Below are 5,864 nucleotides of genomic sequence, written 5' to 3'. Positions count from 1 at the left end.
TGTTAACATGATTCATATCACATAGAGAAAAACGACACTGAGAATATTGTATGATAGAATTAAATGTAAAACTTTAAATGTATTTTTAAATTATGCAGCTATTTATCTGTTCTTCTTGAAAATCTAAGTTTTTGTAACTAATAATTTTATTTCATTGCTTGATGTAGGTGTATGATTCCATAAATAAACTAGCAAAAAAATGAATATCTTTCAATGAATTTTCCAAAAGTATTTGATAAAAGTTAATATAACATAAAATTCGTAGGAATGCAGCAATAAGAAAAACATTGACTTCATAGTAAAAATAATCTGTCACAAATCTGTAGTAATAATCATATTTAAGGAGAAAGAAAGCGTAGACATCTCAAGGAAAATCAAGGAAGAGCCAGGCACAGTGCTCATGCCTGAACTCCCAGCTGCTCAGAAGGCTGAGGCAGGAAGATTTCAAATTCAACTCCAGCATGACCAACTACTGACACTAGGGCTCGAAACACTAATTAATTAAAACCAGGGAAGAATGATGCCTTTCTTTTTCTGCAACTGTAATGAAGGTATTCTGAAGAGGGTGATGGGCAGTAAGAATCAGAAAATGAAAAGCAAAGAAAAAGTAAGAAGGCAAAAGAATTATTCATAAAGAAGGCACAGATTTCTGACTATTCCTGAGTATTAAGAGAGAAGAGCCAGTAAAAATATTAAATCTAATAAAATACTATCAATGTAGTCAGTTTAAAAATATTGTAAACACATGTACATGTATTTGTAATGGTTGCATCACTATCAACGAAAAAAATCTCCTTGGCCCAAGGAAGAAAAAGAAAAGGCATAAAAGATTTATAATAGAAATGCAGACATTAAAAAGTGCTTCCTCTGGCATATTTTAAAATGCATAAATAATACATGAACTAGCATGTGTCATTCAGCATGTATACTATTATAGAGATGTCAGTTCTACCTTTAAGCTAAATTATAATCATGATACAAGTATAACCAAATTACCAGTGAGCTCCATTCAGAAAATAGAGAGACTATGAAAGTGTGTCTGTCTGTATATGCACACATACATGCAGGTGTTATGTGCACATATTTATTTATGAAAATATAATCAATAACTTTCACTGTCATCTTTGAGTGAATAGAATGGTAGGTAAAGAATCTGTCTGAAGACATTCAGTCATCTATAATAGTCTTCCTAATGTGACATATAAAGGGAAAAAAGAGCTCTCTAGCTGGATTGTCATAGAAACTAGAGGAAAAAAAATAGATACATTGGAATATTTCAAGTAATTTCATTACTCTATTTTATTCCTACCCATTTCAGATCTCAACAAAAGAACATCGACTTTGATTTTTTGGTTACATGTCCTCATAGAATAACAGAATTTTTCTTCATAGTTGCTCATAGTTGGAGAAAATCAGTTTTATGTGTCTTAATACCAACCTCACTGCCAGAATCTAGGGCATGGGAGCATGGATTTGGTGCATACGCGGTCACTACTGTGTCACAAATATGTAGTGTAGTATTTGGTACACAGTACATTCACACTATTTTGAATAAATGGGAAAAATTTGACTAATCATAAAATGAGGCTCTGAAAACCAATAAGATGGTGAAAGATAAATTTAAAATTTGGAATTTTAGACTTCATTTACATAGTAAAATACTTTTTGCATTAATTAAAGATGATAGAGATGGATAGATAGATAGAGAGATAGATAGATAGATCCACACAATTCTCTAGATATTCAGAGATGTTTTCATGGAATATAGCAACTGACATTTATTAAAAAGTCCTAATTTCAAGTTTTAATACTAATAAATAACTTGTTTTTCTGTTCCCTATTTGCATAGGAAAAGCATAAAGTTTAACACAGGGAAGACTGGGTACCCTCAAAAAGTCAACCTCACTGTTAAATATTTTTATCATGTGTTTGAAAATTGTGGTGTGGTGAGGTGAAAAATATGAAATGTTTTTCATACTTTGGCATTTGTAAAACTTTACCAATCAGCACACATACACTGTATTGCTGTTCTGAAAAAGGATGTTTTTTAAAAATGAAAGGACACATAAAAGTACACTGTATCAATATTTTTAAATTACAATTTTATTATATAAAAGACAGTTGCTTCTTAATCATTTAAAAATAATATTGTTAAATTCTTGCTAATCATAAATTGATAAGAAAGAGGTAGGTTATTGGATCAGCAGTGTCATGTCATTTGGTTGGCTCTTTAGACAAAAACTGCTCAGAATATTTTCTCAGTCCATCAGCAAAGAAGTGCCAGTTCATTTTTTAGTGTTAAATATTACAAAAAATTGGAGTTAGATGAATAAAATGTATTTTAATCTCCACACAGCACCGAAAAATAATAGAAGTGTCTACTCTAAAAAATTAATATGTGTAGCTCTAAAACACAATGATTAATTCAGAATTCCTCTCACGAAGATGAAAGGAAGAAAAAATTAAATGGGTTGCTGTGGAAGGGGGTTTGACCTTTGCATGTTTACCCTCTTTTTACTTGGCAGTGTATGGATTGTGCAGAGTAGATTCCACACATAACCAAGCTTGGAAAGTCCACTGTGAGATGGGTCTGACTGAAATATAATCTCGTGTTCTCTTTGCCTTTAGAGGCTGGTCTTTCCGTAGTTTTCCCTGGGGCACAGTAGGAATCAGCCCTGAAAGCATAAAGGCTTCACTATACAAAGCTGTATGTCACCCACTCACACCAGAGAGTGTCATGGGGAGGGGACCCCTAGGGAAACATTCAGGGACAAGTTTCCTCCACAACCAGGTAAGTGGACAGATTCTTTTGGTCATTTGTAATAGATCCGTTCTCCAAGTTTCCCTCTGCTTTTCCCACTCAAAAAAGATTTCAAGAACCCGCCTAACTGGCCTGGCTGGACTCGGCTGAAATTTACACAAAAATTCAATAACCCTCCCAACTCTATCCAAGTAAACAGATAATTCATCTGCTCCCCAAGATATGGGAGCCCTTCAGAGAAAGAAAATATTTGTCATCCACTGGTACAACTTTCAAAGCCAGTTCCTGCACAACAGATCATATGTGTGAGAATAATGTTTCTCTTGGGAGAAAATTTTAGTAGTTTCAACATAAGTGTGTACCAAAGAAAGGTAGAAGTAATACACGGAAATGGAAGGTTATTTGTATTTCTAAATGTGAAATTGAAGAGGATGTATGTAATCTGTCCCTTTTATTTTGGATGTGCAAGGAAGGAAAATAAGATGTATTTTATTCATTTTTCAAACAAAACTTCCAACACTCACATGTAAATATTCAAAGTGCTGTTTATCATGACACAAAGTGAGATGGGATTTATGTTCCTCTGTTTAAAAATGGGCAAATTATTGGCCAAATCAACACTTTCTGTCTGTCTTCACAGACAGAATTCATGGAGCTCACTTCCTGTCTCTAACTCTCTGTACAGCTATAGCAACCTGCACAGTGTAGCTACTTGGAGTTATTCATCCCAGACAGCTGGGGAGGACATAGCTTTGTACTTCCTTTGAATGCAGAATTCAAATAAGGAGCGGGGCCTTGCAGTAAGTTCAGGAAAAGGGCCCGAGCTCTGGCTCCATTTCCTTCCCATGTCCCCCTCCTCACAGCTACACAAGTCACAGCACAACACTCTCCACGCTGCTGATCCCTCTGCCTTGATCCAGGGGCCCTAATAATGCGTTGCCGGAAGTGGAGATGATGGACGTCTGGTTCAACTTGCACAAGACCGAAGGCTCCTGCTGAAAACAGTTACTCCCTGCCTTACCCAAGAGAAGACAACATTTTAGAAGCGCTGCTTTGTGTTATTGTAGCACTGATAATTAAATAGGCATTGTTGAGAACATTTCTGATTATAAATGTTGCAATTAAAATAAAATACAACAGCCTCACAGGCACATTTGTTCTTTCCTTCTTAGAAGTACAACATTTGAAAATTAAATTTATTGTGTATAGATTCAAAATGTGCCTGATCCACAGTGGAAATATTTAATAGCTTCCTTTTTCCCTATTGAATATACTGCTTACTTTTGTATTCCGCACACTGTATATTTGCTAAATGAAATCTACTGAAAAATATAATGCATTAATATACAAAGTTGTTTTTTCCTAGCAATAAGAAAATAAAGGAATAGAACATTGGAAAATTGTTGTTCTCTCCTTTTGCACTGCAACTTAATATTTTCTAAACCTAAAATATTACATATATTTACAAATATATAAGGATTCTGTTTATTACTTTATTGTTCCTATGTGTCTTCAGTTGACTTTTTCAATGGTCTTTAATTTTTAGGCTCAGAAAATTATAGCTCGAGAGAGCCATGGCTGAAATACATGTTCTGTTTTCTTTTGAGTTTCACTGTATTAAACCATATTTCTCCCAAGTCAAAATATAGGATAGGTGCATAATTTTGTCCCCATAATGTGTTTATGTTCCTATCTTGTCTTGTTTTCTACAGCAGATGAGAGATTTGAATAAATGGCAGAAAGGAACACCACCAAAGTAACAGAATTTGTTCTTTTGGGCTTTTCTGTCCATCGAGAGTTTGAAGTTATTCTCCTCGTGACCATTCTTGCAGTGTATTCTTTGACTTTGATAGGAAATGTTGGGATGATTTCATGAATCTGCATGGACTCTCAGCTTCACACACCCATGTACTTTTTCCTCAGTAATCTGGCCTTTGTAGAGCTTTATTGCTCCTCATCAATCGCTCCCAAGTTCCTAGACACCCTCCTGACCAAGCACAGGTCTATATCTTTCTATGCATGTGCCATACAACCGGGCTTTTTCCTGAGCTTCTTGATTTCAGAGCTGTTCCTTCTTGCAGTAATGGCTTATGACCGCTATGTGGCCACCTGCAAGCCTCTTCTCTAGGTGGTGGTCACGTCCCACGAGGTGTGCACATCGCTGGCATTGGGACCCTGCTTATACAGCTTCTCTGCTGCTTTACTCCACACAATAGCTACTTTCCAGTTGGTCTACTGTGGCCCCAATAGAATCAATCATTTCTACTGTGACGATGTCCCTCTGATGGCCCTTGCCTGCTCAGACACCAGCCTCAAAGAGATCCTGATATTCATCTTTGCCGGATTCAACATGATCAGCTCATTGACCACCGTTCTTGTTTCTTACTTAGACATTGTGGCTGCCATCTTGAGAATCCAGTCTGCTGAAGGGAGGTGCAAAGCTTTCTCTACTTGTGCTTCACATCTGACTGCTGTGACTATATTCTATGGGACTCTGATTTGCACGTATCTGCAGCCAAAGTCCAACCATTCCCTCGACACCGACAAGATGGTGTCCGTGTTCTACACCATGGTCATCCCCATGCTGAACCCCATGATCTACAGCTTGAGGAATCAGGAAGTAAAGAACGCTTTGAGGAAAGCCTTGGGAAAATGTCCTGTCCTGCCTCTAGTGCATTTGAGAAAAGGGATTTTCTGAGTTGGAGCAATACTCCATGCAGACAGCAAGGTTTTAAAAATCATTATCTGTACGAAAACTCTTTGTAAATCACCTTCCCGTGTGAGTACGGTAGTTTTGCACATGTGTTTGTTGTTCATTATATGAACAAATGAACTCTTGAAAGGAGTACCACTGATTTCTTTTTTAAATTACCACTGCTAGCACCTGTGACTCCGATACCACTGAGGTGGAAGCCCCTGTGCAGTCAGTCATGTTTAGCTGCTGGCTTTCAGTTTTCTTTCTTGCTTAGTGTATTGGTGGAGAATAGAGGATGACTCGAGGGAGTAAGTGTGTGCGCACGCTCATGTCATTCTGTGCAAGTGCCTGGCCCTTTACACTGAAAGCCTCTCATCATTCTCCACTCTGCCTGTGACCGCTGCTACA

The 5,864-nt window shown here is 36.9% G+C and overlaps 1 pseudogene; it reads left to right on the top strand.

Moving 5' to 3' along the window:
- The first annotated feature begins 4,493 nt into the window (after window positions 1-4,493).
- On the top strand, window positions 4,494-5,459 carry LOC104851164 (annotated as a pseudogene).
- The last annotated feature ends 405 nt before the right edge of the window (window positions 5,460-5,864 follow it).

This window comes from Fukomys damarensis, unplaced genomic scaffold, assembly GCF_012274545.1.
Source record: "Fukomys damarensis isolate Sample0158 unplaced genomic scaffold, DMR_v1.0_HiC HiC_scaffold_27, whole genome shotgun sequence".
Classification (NCBI taxonomy): Eukaryota; Metazoa; Chordata; class Mammalia; order Rodentia; family Bathyergidae; genus Fukomys; species Fukomys damarensis.
Note: the sequence above shows the minus strand (reverse complement) of the source record. Positions and strands in the feature narration are given on the sequence as shown.